The 17,049-nt window shown below is 52.4% G+C and overlaps 1 long non-coding RNA gene across 5 annotated transcripts in view; it reads right to left on the minus strand.

Moving 5' to 3' along the window:
• The window catches only part of LOC128312999 (uncharacterized), a 110,690-nt gene that overhangs the window by 23,851 nt on the left and 69,790 nt on the right, over nucleotides 1-17,049 (minus strand). For all 5 annotated transcript variants that reach the window (XR_008293070.1, XR_008293067.1, XR_008293068.1 and 2 more), the window contains exon 5: nucleotides 353-497. This is a non-coding gene — a long non-coding RNA (uncharacterized LOC128312999). The remainder of the gene's footprint in view (nucleotides 1-352; nucleotides 498-17,049) is intronic.

Below are 17,049 nucleotides of genomic sequence, written 5' to 3' on the forward strand. Positions count from 1 at the left end.
GGTTGTGGTCAGAGCATTGATACAATCTTAAATTTAACAGTTTTGGCCTGTTTTGAAATTGTAGACAATTTTTCAAGTTACCATTTGTCTTTATAATATGACTCAATATGTCAATATGAAGGAATTTCAGCCTTGGGTCTCAAGGCTATGCGGTCCAGTCCTCAGAATTTGTGTGGAATGAACTGGGGGCTCCCAAACCTGGCTGATCACCAAAATCACAAGTGTGTCAATGGGACTTGGGAAATGCCTCAGTTCAGCCTCCCCTGGTGATTCAGATCCAGGAGGACTCGGACAGTGCCTGCGTATCAGTCAGGACTGGACAGGTTCTGCTATGGTAACAAACAACCCTCACCTCTCAGTGACTTGACATGAGGAAAGTTTCTTGTTTGCTTGCTCATTCCAAATGATCACCTTGGATTGGTTCGGAGCTCTCCTGTAACTCGTCACTCCAGGTTCCAGGCTGACAGAGTGACCACCATCGGGAGTGTGTCTGACCCCTGTGATGGGGGTGGGGAGGGGGAACGTGGTGAATTACAAACTGGCTTTGCACACCAGCTCCGCCTGGAAGTGCCACTCATCCCTTCTGCTCACATTTCTTTGGCCCGTCGCGTCTACCAAGAACTATGGGGAGCTCAGCCCTGTTTCAGGTACCTGGAAGGAGAACGGGTACCCGGTGTCTATATTTTTTTGAAAGCCCTACAGTTTGGGGAAGTATGGCACCAGATAGCTCCGGAGGAAGATCCTGGTGACATGCTTTAGCACAGTCATCCCATCTCTGATCGGGTCTCACACTCGCCAGGGCCTCAAGGAAAGGGGGCGGGGAGTGTGAGGGTGAGGCCTGGTGACCGGCTGGTCTTACTTGTGAGTGCTCTTGTGCAAACAGCCTGGTTAATGAGCGGATGGGAAAGGATACTGGATGATTCAGAGAACCGACTAGAAGCCTGGCAAACCAAGTTCGGGGAAATGGGCAGGGCACACCCAAGGGAGGTCGGGCAGCCCAGTGACAGACACCCAGTGCAGGTGCTGCGGCCAGTGCCATTGACTGCTGACTCTTGACCTTACCGTCACGGCTACACGTCACCTCCACCCACCTGCTCTCCTTTGAGGGTCAAAGCCCAGAGCATGAACATCCCAGCGGCTAAGCCTGGGTCATACACAATCTAGAGGACTGTCTGGCTCCGCCCCCCCCGCCCACAATACTACACACTGGTGGGCACCCCAACTGGTAAGGGAGCTCTAATGTGGTCAGATGTTTCCCACTGAGATTCACAAATTCCCTCCTCAAAATGAACTCATCTGGAAGGCATTCAAGAGTTCACCTGATTCTCTAAGGAGCTTCTCCACTGCTTTTACACAGGGGAGTAAAGAGAGAGAGGTGTGCATTTGCTTATCATGTCTGCATTGGTTCCACAGAGGCCACCAGTCTCCACCCAGCAGAACCAAGCTGACTGGCTGGGATGCGGTTACTCCTCTGTTCACCCCAGAAGGACGGGGCTGAGGAGCAGGAAGGCGGCTTCTTCACACACCTGCCTTCACAGAACAGACAGAATAGTCTGTCAGCGGGGGTCAAGGTTTCAGTGAAAACAAGGTGTGAAGTAACCTTCATTGGACTTGAAATGGTTGAGTAAATGGGCATTGTTGTTTGTCATAAATGTTGGCTGCTGATCAAGTTATTTTGACCCACTTTTAGCAACAGCCTTTCCTCACAGCCTGGGGCCCACACGGACACCTATGATCCAGGCACAGTTGCTGGGGGAGGAGGCCTCGGCCCTTCTTAGAACAGCTCCAGCGATGGGAGGAGGAGAGCAAGATGGGTGTCACAAGCTTTCCCTAAAACAGTGATTTACAAACAGGACCCCCGGGGTGCCGTGTTTGTACAGGCCTGGGTAGAGAGCCACCAGTTAAAATATAGGACACTCAGTTAAATTTGAATATCAGGTAAACAAAAAAATATATATATTTTTAGTATAAGTATATCCCATGCAGTTTGGGGATATACTTACACTCCAATTTTTTTTTTTTTTTTTTACTCTTCTGAAATTCAAACGTAACTAGATATCCCGTATTTTTACTTGCTAAACCTGACAACTTTACCTGCATGTGCTGCTTTGCTTTTATTTGCTTTGGGGCTTAGATTTTTTTTTTTTTTTTAAATCGAACATGTCACTGCCAAACACATAAAAATTTTGAAAGTCATGGCTAGGTCTTCGTGTTTTTTTTTTTTTCCACATTGAAAATCTTAGCTACAGCGAATGTTTCATTCATTCTTTCACCCCATGCACATTTTACAGAGCTCCTCTGACCACCCAGGTACTGTTGCAGATGAAGGGGCTAGAATGAGGTAAATGAGGCAGAACCACTGCCCTCCAAGAGGTCTCCTGAGTCTCTGAGGGAGACAGATAGCCAACCACACACCTCACGTGGGCAGAAGTGCAAGGTGCAGGGAGGTGGCTAACACCAGGCAGGTCTCGGCAGAACAGGGAAGCGCCAGGCAGGGCAGTAAAGGGATGCCAGCCAGGCACTGCCGCTGGCCCTCGGGGAGGTTGATGAGCACAGAATTAGGGAAGGCACTGACTCTCTTGGACTCTCCTTTTCCTCTTACAGTTTCATCATGACTTGGTTGAGACTGATTAAATAGTAAAGCATCCACTTTGTGTGTGGTTGACTTATAAAACAATATGACACTGGCAAGATATTTCCTAGGGGCATCTTTAGGATTGAACACTGGGGTCCAGCCCAAGGTCCGCTGGTTTGGGCTAGAGAGGATATTGTCCAGAAGCCACTTTTTTTTTTTTTTTTTTAATGTTTAGGTTTTGAGAGAGAGAGAATGAGTGGGGAGGGGCAGAGAGAGAGGGAGACATAGAATCGGAAGCAGGCTCCAGGCCCTGAGCTGTCAGCACAGAGCCCGATGTGGGGCTCGAACCCATGGACGGTGAGATCATGACCTGAGCCCAAGTCGGATGCTCAGCCAACCCAGGCGCCCCTCCAGAAGGCACCTTTAACCGTGTCCTCGAGACTCTGTCCCGACCCTTAGCAGTAACAATCGTGCGGCCGAGAGAAATTAAGAGATTCTGAAGAAAAAGACATGTTCAAAGGGCAAAAACACTCTTCACCTTATTAACTCCTAAGTAAACACGTCAGCCGGAGTGTCAGGTGAGTAAGCTAGCAGGAACCCAAGTGTGTGAAGGGCGGAGCTGTTCTCTATCGCTCAAGGAAATAGCAAGGGTAAAACGAGAGTTCTCTTATTATGAACACTAATTGTCTGCTTTGTGGGTTTTTTTTTTTTTTTTTTTTTTTTTTTTTTTTTTTTTTTTACCATTAGAGAAAACTATTTCCTTTCTGGAAGAGACTCTTTTCTGGGAACCGGGCCTGGTTTTCAGTGAGTGTCGCAGCCTTTCCACACGTAGCTCGGGACTGGGCACCTGAAGGTGGGTGTCACAGGGGCTGATGGCAGATGGGGGAGAAGCAGCCTTGGAGCCTGGACACTCTTGCTGGGAAGGCATGAGTTCTTCAGCATGTGACTGGGCCAGCATGGGCTCAGCAGCAGCGTGGGCTGTGGAGACGAGGCCCAGAGAGAGTGTGATGCGAACAACCACGCGTAGCCCGAGCATTCGTGGGCCAACCGCAGGCCTGTGGAAAGAATGTCATTTTCTCCTGCTCCCACAGGGAACTAGAAATAGAACTCTGCCCTTTGTCCCTGAACAGCTGAGGCAACTGCCCGGCGTGGGTGTCACCGACCACAGGCCCCTTTGTTCCTCTCTCCCATACTCTCCCTCTCCATCCCTCCCTCCCTGACCTTAGCCCACAGCCCGTGGACACTGCGGGCTGCGCCCAGGCCTGCCGTCTGGCATCTGGGCAAAGGTGGTTTCTCCTGCCTGGCACCGACGGCCCGTCTGGAATGTGCCCTGCTCCCGGCTGCTAATGAAAGCGCACGACTGCTTCCTCACCGGCGTTGGCGTTGCCACCACAGCCTTCCTCAGGCGCTGACCCCGACCCGGGGCCATTCAGAAACGTACGGCTTCTTCCCAGCAGCCACCCCAGTGTCACACACAGGCGTCTGGGGTTTTCAAAACTTCACCGCCTGAGACCCACGGTAAGAGACACTGTGCCTTTTACATCGCATCCCCCGCATGTGTGAGGTAGGTTCCAGGTGATCTCCACACACGGGCCCCGTCCGTTCTTCCTGCTTCCAGGCTTTCCCAGGGTTTGGTGAGTGGGAAGGAGGGGGAGGAGTGAAGGTTAGTACTTATTCCCCATGGAGGTCAGCTCAGGCTGGCCGGCAACTCCCTTGGCTGATGGTCACAGCTCTTGCCTGCGCCCTCTCTACATCCCTCTGCCTCCAAGTTCTGGAAGTGCCTTCCTCCTTTAAGCCTCGAGCCTAAGGCTGCTAATGAAGCCCCGGTGCCTAGACCTGGCTCTTCATTACCCCTTCCGATTTCCATACAGCCTGCATACACCTTTGTAAATAGTCCCTCTTATTAAATGTCCTTTAAATGACCCAGTCAGAATGTGCTGTCTTTCTATTGCTGTTTTCATGTAGCGTGTGTGTGTGCGTTCATGTAACACACACACGCACAGATGCAAGACTTCTGAACATTCACCTGTACTGTGATTCTACTCTAACTGTTAAAAATGCTCATCCCACCCACTGAACTAATCCCATGACCCACTTCCGGGTTTCCATCCCCCCCCCCCCCCCGTCTGAAAAGCATTGCTTAGGACCAGCCCGGTGGAGACAGCTCTTCTCTGGCCTCGAGGTAGCCGCTAGAAGAGGTCAGCAGAGAACAGGCCATGGAGGCCATCAGATGACTGCAGAATGGGTGTCATGTGGGACTCCCCTTGGCACAGTCTAGACTCCTCTTTGGGGGACAGTTCCCTTCTGTGGTCATTACATTCCAGGCAGCGGGTTTCCACTTTGCAGGCGAGAAAACCTGAGTTGGTCAGAGGCCTGCGAGATGGCCATGTTTGGGGGTGACTCACTACAACACGAGTGTAAATACCGGTGCTGACTCAGCCACTCACAGTGAGGATACAGCCATCGAGTGGGCTGATGAACCACATTCTCCCATCAGCACCCTTTCTCTGGTGGAAATTCTGTCCGGAAAGCCGGGCTGTCACAAGGGCCTTGGCCGGCTCGGCTCCAGAGCAAGGGGGGGGGTCTCAGGAGCCTGGAGCACACCTGGGGTGGCCTGAGCACCTGCCTTCTAGGATATCTGCCTCACGGCCTCTCCTTTGTCCTCATACCCTTGGTGACCCACCCCCTCAGGCTGACCCACTGACTTTCTTGTTCTGTTCCCATCTATGTCTGCAATTGAAGCTACTTAAAAACTTTTTTTTTTCATGTTTATTTTGAGAGAGAGAGAGAGGGAGACAGACAGAGTGCAAGCAGGGGAGGGGTGGAGAGAGAGGAAGGGACAGAATCCAAAGCAGGCTCCAGGCTCTGAGCTGTCAGCACAGAGCCTGATGTGGGGCTTGAACTCAGTGAGATCATGACCTGAGCTAAAGTCAGATGCTCAACCAACTGAGCCACCCGGGTGCCCCTGAAGCTTCTTACTTTAATTTTTGGTAGCAGTAGGTGGGAGTGGCTGTGTCCCCTGTGGCCTCCCATGGCTGCTCAACAAGGAGCCAGCACGTGTGTTTGGGGCGGGGGGGGGGTGGGCAACAGGAATTCTTCATCTGCCAGGTGGTCCAGAGATGTATGGTCGGGGTCTAGACCCCATCCTGTAACGAGCTGATGGCATAGCACCGGTTTCCCCAGTTTGGACAAAAGGAGACTGAGGCTTAGATAGGTCAGGTGACTTGGTTGAGGTCATAGCATAAGCCAGTTGCCGGGTGGCCCTAGAAGCTGTCCACGAATACACATGTATAGTCTGAAAGGACGGAGAATGCTCCCTTCCCCATAAGCTCTCACTCTCTGAAGGCAGGAGTGTGCCCTTTTCAGTAACTTGCCTCCTCACCCTGCTGGCCACTTGCAATGCTGAGGGAGGGGTGCCCTGTTATCTGCACTTGCTGACAGACACAGTCCAAGGACCAGCTTCTTGTCACAGGGAAGGCCAGTGGGAGCCTCAGACCACAGGGAAGTGACTCCATGAACACACCAGACCGTGGCCAGTGACTCAGCTGCCTGGCTGATGGACGTCAGTCCCTCACTCTGTGGCCCTTCCCTTTTCTCCCCAGAACAATAACAAATCCTGGCTCTGTGATCTGGTCACCATAGGAACTGGAAAACATTTGATGATGTGGGGCCTCTGGGACAGGTGGGCCGAGTAGGTCCAGGTACAAACAACCCTTTCTTGCCTCTTCACCCCCAATCCGGGCATCTCACCTACTTGGAGCAGATCAGGTAAACAGTCAGGGGCAGTTACACCATCATCTGAATTGAACGACCTTGCCTGAACCAAGAAGTCTGGGGGGGTCACAAGTCTTTGTGCCCATGGGATCTGGCCCAAAGTCCTGTCGGGATGAAATGGGACTTCAAGCACCCCTGTCTTCTTTGGAGACTGAGGATCACACAGTGTGCCCCCACCCTGCATGCACGGGCCCTGTCCTGGACTGGACTGTTGGGAACATGAAGAAGGGAGATACCACCCCCATGCTCAGAGAGCTCCTGGTCTGCTGGGCACGGGACACATTCCTGGACGGAGTTTAGGTCCCAAGGGACATCAGGAGTCACCAGGGAACACTGAGGAAGGGGGCTGGGAGGGGGTTTCTGGTACGGGATGGGGTTCCGTGGAATGGACCAGAACTTTCCATTTCCAACAAACCCCGGTTGAGTGTGGGGTGTACTTAGCCACTCGCGCACGACAGGTCACGGAGGACCACTGGGGCCAGGGGACTGGATTCCTGTACAGGCTCAGCCGCCTGTACCTTCTCTGCCAGCCGCTTTTCAGACCTCCCATCCTCCCCATCTCTCGTTCAAGACTCACGAGCGCCCTCTGTGAAGGGCGCTCAGCTCGGATGGCTCGACAATGACATCCCACCCTCCCTTAAGATTAAACAGGTTCACACCCAGACTCATCTCCCCCCACTCCCCACCTGACGTTGCCTCTTCCCTAAAGCACCAACATTATTCCGTTAGTCCAGCCATTCTCCATATCCAAACAGCTGCCAATGTCTGATGAACCTCCTTCCACCTGAGTCTCTCACATGGGGCCCTCCCCTTCCTCCCCCACAGCTGCCACGCTGGGCCACCTTGCACGTGACCACCGTAGCCACCTCCTAGATGTTCTCTCGGTTCCATCCATGCTTTCTTCCCCGGTTTTTAAACCTATTCTTCAAGTATTGGTATTCCTGGGGGTCTTGGCCTCTGCCCTCATTTCCAGTATTTTCAACTTTTTGTTGGGCAGCACCTCAAGCATTTCAGATTCAAAATGTCTGGGACAGGGCTCGCATCCTGCCCCCACGGACCAACTTATCGTCTTCTATTTCCTCTCTCGGTTCACGGCCCAGCCCAGCCAGAGAACCAGGGAGCCCTGCTGCTGTCCTCCGCTCCTCCCTCTTCACGGCTCCCGCCCCGCTGGTGAGCAAGGCCTACTGACTGCGGCCCAGGAGTGGCTTCTGCTGGCATCGCTCTTCTTGCCTGCCAACTCCCCTGCTGCTGTTGTGGACGCGTGTGCCAACCTCTTGGCTCGTCCCTGCCTCGTGGCTTCGTCCCCTCCATCCTCCTCCATGCAGGGGTCAGAATTCACTTTCCAACACACGGCTCTGGTTATGGGACTCCTGCTCAGAAACGCTTGATCTCCTCACTGCATGAGAGTGACATCCAGGCCCCTTCAGGAGGGCAGGTGAAAGCCTCCCAGTCTGGGCCCCAATCTTCCTTTCCAGCCTCATCTCCCAATGTGCACTCACATTCATTCTGTCTCTCTCCCTCTCTCTCTCTCTCTCTCTCTCTCTCACACACACACACACACGCACACACTGGTCACACCAACCTGCTGGTCTCTGTTCCTTGCCCTTTAGTAGTGTTGCCTCCTTCTTTGCGGTGACTCCTCCGCCTGAAACCCCTTCTCTTCCCAACCCAGGGAACCTCCTCCCTCCCCAAGGCCCCAAGTCCAGCTCAAATGTCTTCCCAGCCCCACCCCACACGCCAGGTCCAGAGCAGAGTGCATCACTCCCTCCTCTGTGTGCCCACAGGACTCGAGCATTTTCCATACTGAGCAGTTCTTGCTTCTGGCCTCCTCCCCTGGCCTGCGACCAAGGTGCTGGTGCTGTCTTATTCCTCTCGGCTGCTCTGTCCCTTCTAGCTCTAGCCACGTGCTCCAGGGATGCCGCCCAAACCCAGGACCCACCCTCCCAGGCCTTCTTCCTCCTGACCTCTCCCTCCCTGGCTCTTAGCATCTGCCTCAACCTCCCCACCTCTACCCACAGTCTCCCTCACACGCTGGGACCAGCATGGCCCTGTATCCCTCACGAAGGTCACCTGACCCTTCCGTGGGCAGGACATGGGCTCTGTAGCCTGTGCACCTGAGCTGTGCTGCTCTCCTGCAGGACCTCCTCCTTCCCTCTGCCCCTCCTCTTGCCCAGCTTTTCTGCCTGCGCATCCTTATTCGTTTTCCGAGGGGGCGCAAACCCCACACCCTGCTGGGAGCTGCCTTCAATCCTCTCAGTCAGGATTAATAACCCACACCCCTCCCCCAGTGCTGTTCCATACTTCCGTCAGGGCTCTTAACCACGTGCTTTCTTCCCCTGACTGTGGGTCCCGGTGTCACTTATTTCCATTTCTCCATGGTGCTTTGCACCTAGTAGCTACCCCCCGCCCCTGACCCACCAAATGTCTGTCAAAGTGTTGGATCCTGCCATTCCCTGTGCAAGGCCCCGCAGTGGCTCCCTGGGGCCCGTGACAGGCTGGGACCACAGGCACACAGGGGAGCACTGGCCTGTGTGCTCATTCTCTGATGGTGGGGTTCATGAAGCTTCTGCTGCTGCAGTGGGGCACATAACCCTGGGGTCGGGGGAAGAGTGGTGCCCTCAGCTCTCAAGTCAGCCACCCACAAGGAAACCTCCCAGCCTCCCATGCCTGCTGGGGACCAGCAATTGCTGGAGACTTCCTCAGCTCCTTCCTCGCCAGCCCTGGGATGCTTCCTCCCCTCTCACCATCCCTTCCTTCCATCATCTCCATCATCCCAAATTCCTGGAGTTGGGCATGCAGAGACTTCTTAACTGCCCCCGCCTCCCCCTCCTGACACCCTCCTCCCTCTCTCCAATCCTATCTTCCTGCATTTAACATAGAATCTGGTTCATCCAGCCCCTCCTGTCTGGCACACTCTACAGGCAATTACTCTTGCAATTCCCCTTCCCTGGAACCCCTCCCTTCTTTTCTCCGCTGATCCACATCTGTGGTTCTGGTCTCCCCCTTCTCACGAATTCTCTGACGCAGAACTGACTCCCTGAGCCACATTACAGTCCTGTTGCAACCAGCAAGCACCACACCATTTAATATTTAATTATTCTCCGCACTTAAAAAAAAATGCACATTTTCTTTCCCCACCTCGATTATAAACTTCTTAGGGGTGAAGCTATTTTTTTTTTCTTGCTGGGGAAGGCAGGAGAATGTAGGCTTTCTCCAAACTCTCTTAGCTTCTTGTTTGTGCACACAATTTTCATAGGATCATCTATTAAAGTAATCTATTAGATGTCTGATAAAATCTTCCTTAGACAACCCCGAAAATATATTACAGGTTACAAGGAGGCCTCACACCATAGACTTCCTGGAATGAAAATATATGGACCGGAAGCCCAACCTCCTCCTTCTGTCTAGCTTGTTGGGAGGGCTCTCTGAAGGTCAGGACCTCCACACCATGGCAAAAACTGCAGCCCTACCACGTGGTAACCGAGAAATGACATGCATATCATTGGAGCAGCGCTGTGATGCTTTCATGATCTTGACCCTGTGCCCAAGGGCGGGGATCCACTTGTTCCTCCCCTTGGCCCTACAGAGCAATTTGTCTGGAGATGGGGGGCGAGGGGGGTGTGAATCCGAGGCCCTTATGACGTACCACAGGCAAGCCCATGAGCACCTGGGGCCCCCGGGCCTCCTGGGAACATGCGTGGCATGACCTGGGGTCCAGGAAAGGCTCAGGGGTCAATGCCCAGCGCTCATTTTTCTCCTTCTCTTCCTTACTTCCCTCCAGATTCTGCGCCTTCATCCCATACACCTCACTTTACCTCTTTCCTGCCAAGCTCACTGTTCCTTCCACTCACACGTCACTTCCACTGAGCTCCCTATCCAGTCGCCCAGGCACAAACTCTCAATAATCTCTACCTGACCCACCTGGGGACTCCTTCCCCCTTCCTCTCCCTTTCCTCCCTCTAGAAAACGACTTCCCACAGGGCACCGTGGGCAGTGGCTGTGGCCCCTGGAGTTGGCAAGCACCAGGGTCTTCTGGAGCCCACTTTCCTCGGGCCACAACACGTATGGAACCACTCACCGAGCACTTACATTGTGGGCTCTGGGGAAACAAGGGGGGACGGGCCTCGGGATCTGGTGGTGAGGCAGGGGGTGTGCTAAACAGCTAGGCCAAGTGATGCGCCGTGGTGTGGAGATGTACCGGCTGCCCGGCACAGAGGGGCAGCCAGCGCTGTGGTGGGGAAGGCGGCCCAGGGGAAACAACGTCCGGGGGAAGCCTGCAGAAAGGTTGGTGGTTGGCTACAGGCTTAGGGAAATCTTGTTCTACACAGAAGCCAGATGGAAGGGAACATCTTGGGGGAACTGCCGGCAGGTCCATTCGGCTCAGAAATGAGTGAACGAGAAGGGGAGAGATGTAAATGGGAGACTCAGGCAGCAACCCCAGTCCACAAAAGGAGACTGACTGGACTCTGTCCAGGAGCAACGGGGAGTCGCGGAAGGGCCTCACACAGGGACTGATGATGCTGAGTAGCTTAATGTCGAGATACTCATTTCTATACACATAATGGGGAAAATTCAGAGGGAGGCTTGCTTCTGCCCAAGTTCACATTCAATGAGTATCCTAAAGAGGAGAGGCCTAGAGAACTGCCCCAAATCCACAGTGAGCAGGACCGAGCTGGCCCTGGGATCTGTGTCTGCACTGGGAGAAGCAAGGCATCGGGCAAAGAGGGCAGTGAGTGGAGAAGCTGAGACTCTTTGGTTCTAACTAACAGAAGTAGCCAACTTGATCTGACTTAAGCCGAAGGAGACACTGGCTGTGAGGATGTAGGTCCAGGGCAGGACAGCAAGAGACCTTTAAGAGGAGTCCTGATTCAGAGGCGGGGTCTTCTCGAGACCTCCCCTCCCATGCCCGCCTGCAAGTGTCTATGTCGTCTCTTCTCTCTGCAGCCCTTCCTTGGTCCCTCTGGCTGCTGGCAGGGCCTGTTTGCCTCACCGACCTGACTTGCAGGTGGTGACTGATAGGCTGGCTCCGGGTTTTAGGTCCAGGTTCTCAGGTGAGAGACTCTGTGAGCCCAGGAGTATCTGGTTGGCTGCTGTGGCCAATGGTGTCACATGTACAAATCCAGGGGCTGGGGCTCATGATGGGTGCCGGGGGTAGCCCCCAGAAGACTGTGTACCCCAAGGCTGTCAAGCTCAGCATGGCATGCTGTCCCCCCCCCAGCTGGGTATACAGTTCTATAAAACTCTATAAGCTTAGAGGAAGAAAAAATACGCAGATCTCTATAATCCAAAGGATTTTAACGACAATAGTTAATACCTTTGAGCACTTACTCTATGCTGGTTACTTTGCTAAATGATCACACGTAGTCTCTTAATTCTTGCGGCCCCGTGAGGTAGATGCTATTATTGTTTCCAATTTATAGATAAGACAATGGAAGTACAGAGAATTCTGGCTGAGCCTTCCTGTTCAGTTTGTGAGGCACAACACCTGCCTTAGAGTGCAGACGAAGAGAAAGGCTGCCTTCCTATCCAGGGGTATGCTAGTAAATGTTTAACAGCCGGCAATCTGGGGAAAAGTTCCAATTTGTAGCATTTGCTGACTTCCAAGGTATAAATACTCACATGGCTGATTTCAAGCTACCAACTTCCCAGGGCCAGTTTGAGCTGGTTTCTGTACACACGGACTCTCACCCATTTTGGGTGACAGTCGGGGGTCAATGTCCAGGAGTTATGTGGTTTAGAGCAGTGTTCTCCAAGGGTGGTCCCGGGGACCAGCCCATCAGCAACACCTGAAAACTTGAAATGCAAATTCTCTGATCCCACTCCAGGCCGAATGAATGGGAAGCCCTGGGGGTTGGGAGCAGGAGGACTCAAAGACACTCTGTGTCTTCACAGCCTCCCCCCTCCCCACCCTGCCCCCCTGCCCCAGGGCTTCTGATGCATGCTCATTCAAGTCTGTGGACTGCTGGAGCCATGGGGCCCTGGGCCCTTTTGCAAACCCAGCTTGTCCAAGTCTTTTTTAAAAAAAATATTTCTTTATGTTTTTATTTATTTTTGAGAGAGAGAGAAACAGAAACAGAGTACAAGCTGGGGAGGCGCAGAGAGAGAGGGAGACACAGAATCAGAAGCAGGCTCCGGGCTCTGAGAGAGAGCCTGACATGGGGGACAGAGCCTACAGAGCCTGACATGAGGGTCTCGAACGCATGAACTGCAAGATCATACATAACCTGAGCTGAAGTCAGATGCTTAACCGACTGAGCCACCCAGGCGCCCCCAGCTTGTTCAAGTCTTTATTCTGCGGTTGGAAGAATGGGGCTCATTTCCTACTCCTTGGCAGATGGGCAAACTGAGGCCAGAGAGATGAAGTTGTGCTGGAAAGTGGTGGCTGAGTGAAGTGGGTTAAGACATCACCCTGCCACCTTGGTCTGGTGGGGCAGATCTTGGCAGAGTCCCTCAGCCCTGACCCTCCGCAGGTCTGTGAAGCAATGAGTCCTGGACCCCCGGGGCGGGAAGGCTGAGCTCTGATGGCCAGAGCAGAAGGAAGGAGGGGGAGTCCAGGGGCCTCTATAGCATTGGTTTTTCTGAAGAGAGAGAGAAATGAGGAAAGAGGCACATAGAAGCCTAAGGCTCAGTAGCACCTGGCCCTGGCCCTGGCCCTCTGAGGGGGCTCCAAATCTGCAACAAGTCCTGGGACTGAAGCAGGAGGGGCTAGACCAGCAATCTCCAGCCTCAGGTCCCAGCCAGGAAGACCTGACAAGGTTCCTGAGGCAGAGATGGGCTGGGAGCCCCAGGTCCAAGGCCCAGCAAGACGCGTCCGCTGTCTGGCTGTCTCAACAACTTCCCTCAACCCCACTCCAGATTTACTATTAACCAAAGGCAAACAAATCGAGAGCCAAGTATCCGAAATGATGCAAATACCGTGTCAGTCCCGGGAGGCCGTGCAACACCTGGGCAGTCAGCGAGGGTGTGATATCACCCGAGGAGAAGTGCTTGGCGCGGGCTGCGGGTCACGTGAGGTCGCCCGTGTGCTCCGGTCACACGGGGGGAGGGGGCTCCCCACTGAGCTCAGTGTTTCTGATGGAGAACCAACACACAAACAGAAACTGCCCTGTCACGATGAGGTCCGTAAGTCACGTGAGTTTTTCTCCCCAGAGTTTTAGTCACAGAGCAAAGATTCAGGGCAGGCATTACTCAGCAGAACCAGACCCCGCTGGGATGCTGGCCTGCTTTTGCTTTGGCCGGAAAGTCAGAATTCCAGTTATGCTACTTGGAGGAACAAAGTTCTGTATAAAAGCTTCCTCAAAGGCATCTGCTCTAGAATTTCTTTAGCAAAAATCCCGGACCCAACACCAGCCTTCCCCTCCCTACTGGGCCACTATGACTCTGTGGTGTCTCCTCTGGGCTTGGCCTCGATGTCTCCCCAGGGGGAGGCAGGCTGCTGGAGCCTACACTCCTTCCTTCCAACCCAGAGTGGCCCATGTGGGGATGCTTCAGAAATTGCTGTTAGGCTAAGGGAAGATTTGAGCTTTAAGGAGACAAAGCATCCTGCTCAGCAAATGCTGAGCAAATGCCTGGTTGTAAGCTGAAAGTTGTAGGCAGCAGGGAGGTATGAGGTGTCCGGAAGGAGGGGGGCAATGGTCCACCTCCATTCTCCTGCCCTTAATCTTCTAGGCTCTCACTCTTTGCAAAGCACCTGTTGATCACCTGGAATCCTGACACTGGGTGATGGTGTGGGCAATACATAATAAGCTGGCAGCTAGGTCACTGCCCTCAAGAGGCTTACATTCCACTTAGGAAGATAAAACTATCACAGGCTAGCACAGTAAGAAGCAATAGGGAAGAACATGTGGTTTCCCACAAACTCAGAGCACTGAAAAGCATGGATGGTCCCTGTGCTGGACACACTGCATCTGAATTCTAACCCTGCCACTAACTAGCAGCTGGGTGACCTTCGGCAAGTTGCTTAAATTCTCTGAGCCCCAGTCTACACATCTATAAAGTGGAGACAAAATTTCCAACTCCGAGGGCTGTTGTGAAAAAAAAAATAATGGTTGCAAAACAGTTGGCAAAATGCACAGCACACAGTAGGTCCTTGATACATTTTAACCGTCCCCTTAATTCCATTTTGGGCCAAGATGGGTTATAAAAGATGAATCTGTCCGGTTTCCAAACTTGGGAGATTAGAAGCAATGAAGTGAAAGGAGGCTTAAAAAGAACAGGGAAAACTAACACTTAAAGCCTGACAATGAGGGAATATTTAGAAAAAGTATACAAGCAGATGACTAAACCAAATAGTGCCTGGGGACCACATAGTGTGGAAGCAGTCATCCCCACCCCACAGCCTCCAGGACTATCATATCATAGGACAGCAGAGTCAATGATGTTCACAGTCAAACCATGTTCAATAGCCTCTAAGGAAGCCAGGGATGAGCATAATGCGTTTTAAAAACATGTTCATCCAAAATATTTAACATTTTTAAAAAAGTGCTTGACGTGTGCGGGGCTGGTAAATTTTCAGGTGTCCAGAAAAGACACAATTTCCCAGTGGTTGGATGAGCTGGGTTTTCACTCTGCTTTTCATATATTTGTCAGAGATTTTAGAATCATGCTGAGCACGTGATGGGGGCTTAACAGACTCCTGCTGACTGATAAATCCATGAAGTGTTGGAGTACCAGTTGCTCTGTTTTCCATTTTCAACCACTTTAGGCATTAACTGATTGAGGTCAGGGACAGGCTCCATCTTCTCTTTGAATAAGACAATAACCATCTCCAGCCTCTCCTGACACCCCCACCAACCTGTCCCTCCGCCTATATTCCGGATTTTAGTTGACCGCACCATCACCTGCCAGACAACAGCAATAGCTCCCTTAATGTAATTGGCAGGTAACTGCAGTCCCAGATGCTGCCTAAAGGGGGCGCTCAGCCACAGACGCTGCATGGGCATCTTGCGTGCACTCTAACCCCCCGAGCTTCCAAGTCTGAGGTGAAACCTGAGGCCCTAGGATTTCCTTGGTTTCGGGACATCCCTGTGGGAGTGGGGGATTCGAGTTCCTTTCCACTTGAGGCACACAGAAGACCTGGAGGGCAGGAAGGTAGCCCCAAGCACAGGGTACCCAGAGCTTCACTGCTGGTCACCTCGCCCAAGGCGAGAATGTTCCCAGGACACTGCGCTGCCTGGCTTGCTCCTCACATGTCCTGCCTCCACCCAGCTCTTGAGGGGGGGCAGACTCTGCTGGCTGCTGTCCAGAGCAGGAGGGACTTGGTCTCCAGCAGAGACCCACTTGCTTCTCTGCCCTGCTGGTCCTCCCAGCCTGGAGTGGGCCTCCCACTCTGTCCCTTGCCTTGCCTCTGGAGTCCCCCACAAAAGGTGCTCTCATCCTAGTTTTCCATTTGATTTCTGGCTTTTATTTCATGTTGATGCTTTTTTTAAAGTGTCAAACAGTTTACAGTTTAAATCTTTCTGGGAATTAGCTGTAATAAGACATCTTTATGTTCAAAAATGGCCACTTGGAGCACTCTAGGAATCTTTATTTCCTATCCTCCCGAGCCCTGTCCAGGTCCTGGTACGGATACATGCTGTCTGGACCTTTCTTCTTTCCTTCTCTACAGAAGCTCCCTGGGGAGGTGAGCCTGGAGGGGTGAAGGGAGCACGGTAGATTCTGGAGTTTGAATCTGGATGCCATTTACTAGCTGTGTGACCCTGAGTGAGGTATTGAACAGCTTTAGGTTTCATTTGCCTTATCTCTAAAACGGGTGCTGGAACTACTCCATCATGTGTGAGGGTAACAGGAGAGGCCTCCCTTCCCTCACTTAGTGAACTGCCTGGGTACATGGTAAGTTCTTATCTGATCCCCCTGGGGTCCATTTCTTCCATGAATCTTCCTTCATGAAAGTCCTGCCCCAAGTGGGGCAGAGACCACGAATTACCCACTCCAACCCTACTCCCCCCTTTTCTGTACCAACAGAATCCCAATTTCTATGTATGGGTAGCAATGTGACAAGCTAAAAAACTACATTTCCCAGACTGCTTTGCAGTTAGGATGTGCATGGATCACAGGATCAATGAGGTGTAAAGGACAGTCATTGGGAGGGGCTTCTGAGAAAGTGCTTTAAAATAGACTTGGGGTCCCTGGGTGGCTCAGTTGGTTAAGCATCCGACTTCAGCTCAGTTCACCATCTCATGGTTCATGAGTTCAAGCCCTGCATCAGGCTCTCTGCTGTCAGCATGGAGCCTGCTTTGGATCCTCTGTCTCCCTATCTCTCTTCCCCTCCCCTGCTTATGCTCTTTCTCTCTCAAAAATAAACATTAAAAAATAAATAGAATAGGCTAACTCAACTGTACTCTTCTGTCCCTTACTGTTTCCTCTTTTTCTTGCCTGAAATGTGATGTCATGTGATGTGGCCTTGTCACATGACCACACAGCAGCACTGAGGATGGTAGTCATACCCTAAGTATGGCAGAGCAAAAGAGTAGAAGGAGCCTGGGACACTTGAAGGCACGGTCCGCCGGACCTCAGGATTATGTCTCAGTTAGTTAAGATTTCTCCTACACGAAGCTACTGGGTCCCAATGGATATGTGGGCTGACAGCCTTGCCCTCTTTTCTGAGCTCCAGTCACACACATGGTCACAACCGTATTCTGGGAGATTTGAGTCAAAAGCAAAGTAGCCTAACAATCTAGACTTTTGGGGAACAGAAAGTT

The sequence above is a fragment of the Acinonyx jubatus genome, chromosome E4 (genome assembly GCF_027475565.1).
Source record: "Acinonyx jubatus isolate Ajub_Pintada_27869175 chromosome E4, VMU_Ajub_asm_v1.0, whole genome shotgun sequence".
In the NCBI taxonomy this organism is placed as follows: domain Eukaryota; kingdom Metazoa; phylum Chordata; class Mammalia; order Carnivora; family Felidae; genus Acinonyx; species Acinonyx jubatus.